The sequence below is a fragment of the Rhinatrema bivittatum genome, chromosome 5 (assembly GCF_901001135.1).
Source record: "Rhinatrema bivittatum chromosome 5, aRhiBiv1.1, whole genome shotgun sequence".
NCBI lineage: Eukaryota > Metazoa > Chordata > Amphibia > Gymnophiona > Rhinatrematidae > Rhinatrema > Rhinatrema bivittatum.
In genome coordinates this window covers 25,561,293-25,572,748 of record NC_042619.1, presented here as the reverse complement: position 1 = coordinate 25,572,748, position 11,456 = coordinate 25,561,293, and the positions used below count along the sequence as shown (strand labels likewise).

The 11,456-nt window shown below is 40.7% G+C and overlaps 1 long non-coding RNA gene across 1 annotated transcript in view; it reads right to left on the bottom strand.

Moving 5' to 3' along the window:
• LOC115091487 overlaps positions 1-6,475 on the bottom strand; it is a 58,781-nt gene extending 52,306 nt beyond the window's left edge. Inside the window, exon 1 of the long non-coding RNA XR_003856724.1 lies at positions 6,270-6,475. This is a non-coding gene — a long non-coding RNA (uncharacterized LOC115091487). The remainder of the gene's footprint in view (positions 1-6,269) is intronic.
• Between the last annotated feature and the right edge of the window lie 4,981 nt (positions 6,476-11,456).

Genomic DNA, 11,456 nt, shown 5'->3' with positions numbered 1-11,456 from the left:
TCGTTTCCCCGCGGATCTGCGATTTTATTTTCTCGTGAAAAATTGTTTTTGGTTTCGGCTTACTGCGCGCTAACAAAAATAGCAAAAAAAATACAAAAAGTAACAAAAATTAACGGTTTTTGTTTAGCGCGCACTAAGTCGAAAAACGATATATGACGAATTAAGAAATATCGTACAATGTTTTAATTCATTATAAAAACAATTCACATGCCAGCGACCACCAACAGGTACTTGAAGAGCACTCCCAATCCATTCAATCCTTGAGAAAGGACATTAAAAGCCTTCAAGATTCCTCTGTTATAAGTATGATTGATCGCATGATCTCCTCGAGAAGAGTGGAATCCATTGAAAATTTCCTGAGACATTTAAACTTGAGGCTGTTGAACTCTCCTAAACCTTTGGGTGAAATACCTTTAAGATACCTACAAGAAATCCTAAAGATTCCCTCTGAACAAGTTTCCGCTGTAAAGAAGATCCTGTTCCTGCCTCAGAGACTGTGTCCAACGCAGATGTCAGTAGTTAATAGGGCAGATATTTCAAATTTAACTGAATACCTTGAAAATTCAAAGGCGGAGATTACAGAGAGAGCTATATTGTTTGTTTCTCTTTTCTCTGAACATGACCTTAGTTATATGATGAGATTTTGCTTCAAGAATTTAAACGTCCCATATTTTGGGATCATGTCCGGATTTATCCAGATCTGGCAAGGCCAACCCAACTACGTCGCAAAGCTTTTTTATGAATGCGTCGGGAAGTAATAACTTTAGCAGCAAATTTTCGGTTACGTTATCCTTGCAGGTGTGCAATTAAGCTCTCTGGTAATGCTTATGTTTTCTTTAATCCAGAGCAACTACGGGAGTTCCTGAATAGCAGAGTACAAAATCCTGTAACCAATTAATAGAGTGGATCGTTATAATGTGTCTTGGGGGTATCAAGCAGCATTTTGTTTTGAATTAGTTTCATTGAAGCTCCTCTGTTTTTGCTTAGTAAATTTTCTCTCCCCCAATGTTTCTTTTTTGAAAAACAAGAGAATGATTTTGTTTTGTTTTGTCTTTTTTTTTGCTAAATGTATTAGAGATTTCTTAAATAATGTCTCTTAGGTTGCATTACAAAGTGTATCTTTGTCAATATATGTAAAAGATTGATAAATAAAAAAAAAAGAAAAAGAAATAGGGAGCCCAGTTTTACAATGTAGCTGACGTCCGTGTGCACAAAGTACACATGGATTTCAGCCACAATTTGTCACAGCAGACTTGCGCTCATAAACCCTCTTTGAAAATTAGCGGGCATGTGGAAAGCCTGGCCCTTCATACATGCACAGGTGTAAATGTTCAAGCAGACAACTACACGTGCTTTCGGTTTTAGAAAGTTCACAGGTAAATGGGTTCCCTGCCCTAACTGCGCACTCTTTCAAGTATGCATAGAAGTACATGCAAATTTACTTTTGCCGTACTTTTCCATGTACAGCACCGCCCACCCCCCTGGTAATTTTCCAAAGGTCTACGTACACATGTAAAATGGCATTTTCCGCACATAGATGCTTTTGAAAATTCATTCCTATTTGCCTTGCCCCTGTGACTCAATCAGATTGTAAGCTGCAGAGAAGGGACGCACTGTCTTTTGTTTGTCTGTACAGCGCTACCTCTGTTTATTATAGCCATATAACAATGTTAAGTAGTAGCAGCAGTGCTAGCAATAGTGGAACTGGGAATACTTCAGTCTGGTGACAAGGGCAAACCGACTGATTTTAACAGAGAACCGAGTGAATTTTTAAAGTGCGGCATTTCTGCTCTCCTCCCCAGCTACAGGTCAGCGTCCTATAAAGATAACATAAAATTGTTGGCATATTTCTGCACTGTAGGCCACTTTAGAATAACCGCTTGTCTTTTTCCGCTGCCCTATTTTCAAGTGAGCTTAAAAAAAAAAAATCACTGATAACTGCTCGGCCTTTTCCTGCTGTTCTCAGGCACTAGAAACTCTATAAAGAAATAATCTGAGACAGAGCACCGTCTTCATTTACAATTCATCTCTCTCGGGAACGACCCTGCAAACTCACGGATATTTCCTAGTGACTCATGGCAGCATTCAAGCACTGTTAATCTTGCTTCATATTTCTCGAGTTAAACTGTTAAAGTGCCACTGCATTCTTCAGTAAGGGGACAATTTTTCAAAAGCCTGCGGGCAGTTGCTGAGACCCCCAGGTACATATGCCATCTGACATTTGCACCAGTTCTCAAAAGGAAATTATGAACATGCGTTCCCTCTGAAAAATGCCCAAGGATAAAGTATATAAGAACATAAGATTATGCCATACTGGGTCACACCAAGGGTCCATCAAGCCCAGCGTTCTGTATCCAACAGTGGCCAGTCCAAGTCACAAGTACCAGGTACGGTCCCAAACATTAAACAGATCCAGTGCTACTAATGCTGACAACAAGCAGTGGCTATTCCCTATTGATTAAGAGCACTTTATGGACTTCTCCTCCAGGAACCTATCCAATCCTTTTTTAAACCCATTTTTACTAGCTGCCTTAACCACATTGAGTGCAAAAGAATTTTCTCCAGTTAGTCCTAAATGTGCTACTTGCTAACTTCATGGAATGCCCCCTAGTTCTTCTATTATTCGAAAGTGTAAATAACCGATTCACATCTACTCGTACAAGACCTCTCATGATCTTAAAGACCTCTATCATATCCCCCCTCAGCCGTCTCTTCTCCAAGCTGAACAGCCCTAACCTTTTTAGCCTTTCCTCATAGGGGAGCTGTTCCATCCCCTTTATCATTTTGGTCGCCCTTCTCTGTACCTTCTCCATCACAACTATATCTTTTTTGAGATGCAGCGACCAGAATTGTACACAGAATTCAAAGTGCGGTCTCACCATGGAGCAATACAGAAGTATTATGACATTTTCCATTTTATTTGCCATTCCCTTCCTAATAATTCCTTACATTCTGTTTGCTTTTTTGACTGCTGCAGCACACTGAGCTGACGATTTTAAAGTATTATCCACTATGACGCCTAGATCTCTTTCCTGGGTGGTAGCTCCTAATATGGAACCTAACATTGTGTAACTACAGCAAGGGTTATTTTCCCCTATATGCATCACCTTGCACTTATCCACATTATATTTCATCTGCCATTTGGATGCCCAATTTTCCAGTCTCACAAGATCCTCCTGCAATTTATCACAATCCGCTTGTGATTTAACTATTCTGAATAATTTTGTGTCATCTGAAAATGTGATCACCTCACTTGTACCTCTTTCCAGATCATTTATAAATATATTAAAAAGTACCAGTCCAAGTACAGATCCCTGAGGCACTCCACTCTTTACCTTTTTCCACTGTGAAAACTATCCATTTAATCCTACTCTCTGTTTCCTGTCTTTTAACCAGTTTGTAATCCATGAAAGGACATTGCCTCCTATCCCATGGCTTTTTAGTTTTCTTGGAAGCCTCTCATGATGAACTTTGTCAAACGCCTTCTGAAAATCCAGATACACCACATCTATCGGTTCACCTTTGTCCACATGTTTATTAACCCCTTCAAAATAAATGAAGCAGATTTGTGAGGCAAGACTTCCCCTGGGTAAATCCATGCTGGTTGTGTCCCATTAAACCATGTCTGTCTATATGTTCTATGATTTTATTCTTTATAATAGTTTCCACAATTTTTCCTGGCACTGAATACAGACTCACAGATCTTTTGTTTCCCAGATCACCTCTGGAGCCCTTCTTATATATCATAGTTACATTGGCCAGCTTCCAGGCTTCAGGTACAAAAGATGATTTTAATGATAGATTACGAATTACTTGTAAGAGGTCTGAGTTTTTGCCTCTATGGCCAACTTCTTTTCAAATTCTCTCTTACACTGTCTTATAAATATTTTACATTTAACTCGTCAGTGCTTATGCTTTTTCCTATTTTCTTCAGATGGATTCTTCTTCACATTTTTGAAGGAAGTTCAAAATAGCCTCTTTCACCTCACCTTTTAGCCATACTGGTAATCATTTTGCCTTCCTTCCACCTTTCTTAATGCGTCGAATACATCTAGACTGCGTTTCTAAGATAGTATTTTTTTAACAATGCCGATGCCTGTTGTACACTCTTAACCTTTGTAGCTGCACCTTTCAGTTTTTTCTATTTTCTTCATTTTATCAAAGTTTCCCTTTTGAAAGTTTAGTGTTAGGACTGTAGATTTACTTATTGTCCCCCTTCCAGTCATTAATTCAAATTTGATTCCCTTTCTGATCTCTTTTTTTGTGTCATTGAAGTTGTTTCACGTCCTTTGCGGGGAGGCAATTATGCTGAGATTTTGGGCAGGATTGAACAACGCTGGATCTTCACGTTAGACACCGTGTCCCCAAAAGGTTTAAATCGGGAGATCGAATGGTTTTTATTTACCTAGCAGGTTAGGCTGATTTACTGCTTGGGTGCACTACAGGAACGGGAACCAATGAAATCATTTTTTTACTCACGTGGTTCCCTCCCCTGTAGTTTTTGGCACCTCTGTCTCCTTTAAATACCTGTCAAGTTTGAAGGGCGTTGCGCTCCCTGTCACTGTCAAAACGCTGCTGTCAGGTATGTTATGCTTGTGTGGAACTTATTTTGGTCGGTTTGTAAGTCCCTTTTATTATTCTGACTCTCTATTAATTTGTTTATGTTCTAGCTTTTGTGTGAATTCCAGCGGTGGCGATCCCCCCCGATGCAGCCCGCGGTGAAACACGGGACCGTGTCGGGGGACGCCATTAAGCCAGTGCTCGTATAACCTTGTGGAGTTGCCATATTGAAAAATAAAAAGACATCCTGTTTTATAAGACTGTTTGAATCAGTTTTGTCAGGATTACACATCCTCCTGCACTATATGTACATTGCGATTTCGCTTGAAGTGCAGTCCTTGCTCATTATTTGTTTTGTGGTAATTGAAATCTCCCATTATTACTGCACTACCAATTTGGTTAGCTTCTCTAATTTCTCTTTGCATTTCATTGTCCATCTCATCATTTTGGCCAAGTGGATTGTAGTATACTCCTAACACTAACTATACTCTTACCCAACACACAAGGGATTTCTACCCATAAAGATTCTACTCAACAATTAGTTTCTTTCAGGATTCTTATTCTGTTGGATTCTATGCCATCCTGGACATAAAGCACCACCCCACCACCAAGTTGCTCCTCTCTATCATTACAATATGATTTATACCCTGGTATAGCACTATCCCATTGGTTATCCACCTTCCACCATGTCTCTGAGATGCCAATTAAGTGTATCTCATCATTCTCTGCTATACACTCTAATGCTCCCATCTTACTTCTTAGACTTCTGACATTTCAAAGTGTGTTTTTTGTTTGTATTAACAGTCTGCCATTTCTTTCTCTGCAGGTATTTTCTCCTCTTCAAACCATGAGGGTAACACATTCAAATAACTGCATGCAGCCTCATATACACCCGTATATAGCCGCGTGGAGATCGACTACAGTATTTTGTAACCTGCGCGTATCAGATATGTGCTGGCTATAAAATATGCATATGTCTACCCCCTCCCCAACACTATATGTGCATGTGTGTGGATACATGCAAGCATCTGCAGTGCACTGGTATAATGTACTTCAATAAATTGAATGCACTTACTTTACCTAGCTATTTTATAAACATGCATGTGTATATTTTACACATGGGAAAAAAAAATATGACCTCCTCGCATTAAACCCTGATTTACACATGTAAGTCTGTATATTTTAAAACATACGTGCGGAACTGAAATCATCACTTCCACCAGTTCACCCAGTCCTTCTCCAAATCATCGACACCCCCCTAGTTCTTCACCCTGAACTCCCACCCAACCAACAGTAGGCAACAGATGTCTCAGGTATCAACCGAGCAAGATAATTAGTAGGGGTAAAATTAAGCAAATAAGTTTTGAAATGTACCTGCATTAGTCTGTTATAGAATAGCAACTTCCTCATTTACTTCTTGGCCCCGCCGCAGAATGCCCTTTGACCCCTTCCATTTTTTGCACACCTAAATATGCACGAGACTGAAAATCCACGCATAGCTATGTTTATAAAATAGCATGCATGAGAGTACAAGTTACTTTTGTGCATGCGTGCCAATTTTACGTGCATAACTTCATCCTTGTGCACATATGTCCTGCAGTGCTTTCAAAATGTTAAGTAGTAAATTCGACAATGCATTGTTGCCTCCTGGTAAATGGCTTTCGAAAATTGCCCTATCGCACTCAAAAACAGATCGTTGTGTTTCTCACCTTTGTGATTCCCATTTTGCCAGACTCAAGCGTCTCTCATAACTCCTTTCAGCCCTGAAGACTTAGAGGTAATAGAAACTCCCAATCAAGTCATTGTCTTTCTACCAACAGTAAAGCATTCAGTAAATTAACTAATAAAATCTGCCAACAGTGTTAAGTAAGAAATTCCTGTTCGGTAAAACTGATGAAGCACCTGACCCTGTTGAGTAAACCTCAAAACAAGCTGTTCGTTTTTCAATTCTCTCATGCCATTTAACAGACCTCCGTTATCTCTGGGTGTCTGCTTTCAGTCATGGACAGCTGTAGCCCTAGAAAATATCAGGACATAATTTTTCTACAAATAAATGAGACACTGAGCGGACTAACCACACAGCGGTGTCAACAAAAGAAGGTAATTGTCTCGTAATTTAATCTAGATAGAGCATTCAGGGGATGGGCACTTCCTGATGCCTCAGCAAATGGGTATGAGCCCAAATTTTTAGCAGCATTCGAAGTCAATGGATAAACAGACTTGCAAAACATTTCTATTGGAAATGAGATAGTGTGCAGTAGGAATATCGCCTTTCAGGGTGGGCATCTCCTCGAGGCCTTGTGGTTTGGGATAGGGATTATAGCTTCAACTCAAGCTCTTTGATCGTTCTCCAAGAAGGGAATTGCCTGCTTCTTTAGGTAATACTGTTCAAGTAGGTGCTTAATTCAGTACTTGTTTCCTGCTTGTTTATTTTTTTGGTAGCACCTAAAACGGATTTTTGTTTTACTCTGTCATTTCCTGCATGTTACTGTTCTATTTAGATCTGTTTGGATCTTCTCACATCTCGTTCCACTCATTTTTCTGGTAGACTTTCTGCTTTAAAACGGCATTGCTGGCAAACTAATCCATTTCTGATATAGCAGGGCTGGAGAGGTATACAGAAGTATTCATTCCTATCACTGATAGAAATGTGGAGGGAAATCTTTTATGATTTCACAATATTTCTTGCCATTATGCAAGAAAATAAGAAATGCCATACTAGGTCAGAACAATGGTCTATCTAGTTCAGGATCCTGCTTAAGAACATAAGAACATAAGAAGTTGCCATGCTGGGTCAGACCAAGGGTCCATCAAGCCCAGCATCCTGTTTCCAACAGAGGCCAAACCAGGTCATAGGAACCTGGCAATTACCCAAACACTAAGAAGATCCCATGCTTCTGACAGTGGCTAATCCAAGTCACTTCAAAGAAGTAACATACTAGTAGCATAGTAAATCATGGCACAAAAAGACCAAATTGGCCATCCAGTCTGCCCAATTGAGATTCTTCCACTTGTGGTAGATGAGTAGACAAATTTCCAAATGGAGCCAATACCACTTCTGCCTGTGCCCCACCCCCCAGCACCACCATTTGTCTTTTACCCTTTTCCCACCAAAGCCCTCAATATCTGTCCCAGGTGTGCCCAGAATTCATCGAAGTACCTCTGTCGGTCAGTCATTTCTAGCCTTGTCATCATCCTCTACGATTCTTACAAGATCTCCACTAAACCCAACGCCTGGGTCCCCTACCAAGTCTTATATCCACCCAGCCATCAAAAGTAGCAAAGCCGTTGCTCAAAACATCTGGCCTCTGCATGCTCATTGAAATGTGGGCTTTAACCATGGTTGGCCCTCATGCAGGTTACCCCAATGCCTTCATGGAAGCCTGAGGCAGCCAAGCCTCTGCTGTTAGGGTTGCAATTGCCAACTCCCTTGCTTCAGCACCTGCACTGGCTGCCAGTAGCACAAGGCGAAACATTTAAGATGCTTACCCTGGCCTACAAAGTCATTTAGAGGAAATGGGTTAATTTGTTTAGTGAACACAGCCCTTCTTGTCATCTGCGGCTCAGCCAATAAATATTTTCTTGTGGTGCCTCCTGTCGAGCAAAGCCCATCTGCATGAGACACGACGCGGGGCATTTTCTGTAACGGAGCCCGCTTTGTGGAATGCCTTAGCGGGGGATCTTCAGTCTACTGCAGGCTTCAGCTCTTTTCATGAAAAGCTCAAGGTTCTGTAATTTCGGGAAGCCTTTAATAACATCTAATGACACAAATCAGGAAGCAGTTGGTGTTAAGTGAACGCGGCAAGGCCGGGTTTTCTGGGCATTTGAGTGATATTTAGTCATGGGTGTGGTTTTAATGATATGTGTGCTTTCAGTGTAATCCGCGCAGCACAGTTGCTTGGCTATAGGCAGATTTTAAATAAATAACCACTGTTTTGCACAGGCTATCCCAGTGCCTTCTTTGGGAGCCCGTGTTGTTTGGACACGGCAAATGAATGCAGAAGTACTCGCACTAATAGAAATAAACTATAGTAAATACTTTTTAAAGAAATATTACGCATGTTCATTATTTTTGTCCTAACAAATGGGCCGACAATTTTTTTTTAAAAAGAACATCTCTGTGGGTGCTTGTGGTAGACTGTATCCAATCACGGAGCTGCAATGCCTTCTTTATGACTTGAAGAGTTGCCAGCTGATGCTGAGGGACAGATATTGTTTTCCCATCTCAGCTTCCTCACGGAGTTAGCAATACCTTTTTTTTTTTTTTGAGTGAAGGAGAGCAGCCATAGTATTTGACATTTCTTCTACTATACCCCCTGAAAATATTTATCATGCCGTGATAACATGATGAATTCTTTCCTGCTTGAGTGGCTGCGTTGCATGCCTTTTATTAATGTTCTTCAGCATTTCGTTTTGTTTTCTTTATCCTGCCAGCCAGAGTTCATCGTAGGCAGCCAAGCATCGTCGTGAGCTTCGTCTTTGTCCCTGGGAAGATATTCTTTCATTTGTCTGGGTTACGTTCCTCCTTCATAATCATCGTCTTCATCAGTCTCCCTCTCGTCTCGCAGACAAACCTTGTTGCACTAGGCTTGTTTCCAAATTCAGAGTGATAATTTCCTCCTGGTATTCAGCTTTTCCAACCAGGGCAGTGGAAAACGGGAGTGTTTTTTTTAAATAGAAAAACGAATATCAATAAAACAATTATACATGCTTTGATTATGTCAACTTTCAGGTTTATTGAAGTGAAGCACAAACATGGAAACATAGGATAAACACATCTCAAGGCTCCTATAGTCTTCCCATTTTCCCTTCTCACTTCAACACTGCAAATTCTGCTTGATCTACAGTTTTACCCTTGCATCCCATCAACTGAGGAGCATCTCTGCTCATCCCATGCTTTTTTTTTTTTTTTTAAATTCTGGTGCTGGTTTTGCCCCCGCTTTGCTCACCAAAAGGCTATTTCATGTTTCTTTCTGAGAAGAAATAAATCCTTGTGTTACCCCCAAGTCTGCCCCTTCCAATCTCCTCTCAGGACCCATTTATTTAAAAAGAAAAAAAAAAACCCTGCTTGCTTCTGGGGCATTATTCTCACTTTTCAGGTATTTGAACGTTTCTATCATGTCCCCTTCCGCTGCCCCTGTAGGGCCTTAAGCATCAACTTACTGTGTTAATGGTACAGACTTCGCCTCATTCGTTCTGGCAACTCTCCTCTGAACTGTCTCTGTCCCTTCATTATATTTATAGAGGATGTGGCCTCCCGAAGTAGATATATGTCAGATTATATCTCACCAGTAGTTTGTGAAAAGGCATTCTCATTTTCTTAGTTTTTTTCCTGGCTGGTTATACTACTCCCTCTGCACTGCAGAATTCAACTTATTCTCCCCCCCTGCCTTGTCACTTGTCATTGTCATTGTTTATTTAATATCTTACTGTTTACCATTTTCATGTCTACATTTCCTAATTTGTTTCATTACATTTTTAAAAAATGTTCAAAATGGAAGGAAAAGAAAAACACAGTTTTTTAAAATTTACCTTTGTATCATTTTGAAAAAAAAAGCTGAACCCGCCCCTTTCCACTCTACATTTCATGTATTTAAGTATTTTGCATTTGATTTAGCATAGGGAGGGTCATTTCAGAGGGACTTCTGCAGGTGAAGTCGCCTTTTACCTAAAAAGATGACCCTTTAAAAAATTGCACAACTGCTACATAGGTAAAACCACACACAAACACACCCCAGATGCAAAGTTTTATATGCACAGGAGAGAAACGTTCCAGGGGTAGAACTGGGTGCGGTTTGGACTTCTGCGCATACTTATTGATTTGAAATGTAAATTCTCCGGGCAAAACAAAGGTGCACCAAGAGGAAGGTGTAGCTATGTGCGCATGGTTTTGCTGGGAGACATTTCAAAGCGGATTTTCACGTGTAAGCCCACTTTGAAAATGTGGTGTAGTGTCTGTGCATAAGCGCGAGGTTACGAAATCACCCCCTTCAGTTTGCAGTATGCCTATTACGTATTCATATTTTTTTTTTACTTTAGTTCTGCTAATTCCTTTGCTTTTTTGATGCCTTTTAAAGGTGTAATTTTGTAACTGGGTGCAAAGCCTGCAGCTTCTTTTGACCCCACAGACTTTACATGGAAAGTATGCACCCGCTTTTCCTTCAAAAACTATCCCACAAAAACCACTGTCACACATTCGTGTACGCAAGAGTTCGCTCCGGGATACAAAAAAAACAAATTAAGTGCAGGCGTTTGAAGAGCGGAAAAGGATGCAGGCCCCTCCCCGGCCCCGTTGCTCTCCGCTAACGATTCACTTTCCCGCTCCTTGCATGTTTGTGCTCCTCCCCTGAGGAGCTGGCGGCAAATCATCTCTGGGGGAAGGCGCGGGAGGGCGCCCTACAATTCGTACCTGCCCGTAGATGTCTTCCTACTCAAACACGTTCCTCCGGCAGCCCGTCGGAGAGCTCCTATGTGGCTTTCGGTCGCTTTTCTTTGCAGCAGGGCACTCGGATAGAAAAGTAAACTGTGGACACTCTCTTTATTTCCTTTATATCAGAGCAAGACAAGGATAAAGTGTTCAGGAAATTTTTTGCTAATAAAGAAGTCTCCTTTTGCGGACAAAAAATCCAGATTTTTCCGGATGTAGCTAGATCCACACAAGCCAGGTGGAGGGCTCTTTTGGCATTAAAACATCGTGTGGTGGCTTTGGGGGGAACATTCTTTTTGAAATTCCCCTGTATATGTTATGTGAATTATAAAGGGAAAAAGTTTGGGTTCACAGATCCGGTTCAATTGGAGACTTTTTTAGTAGATAAATTTGAGTCCAATTTGGGATCATTAGAGGTAAATGGTCCTTGAATTAAGAAACAAATTTCCTTCTCATATTATACGTATTT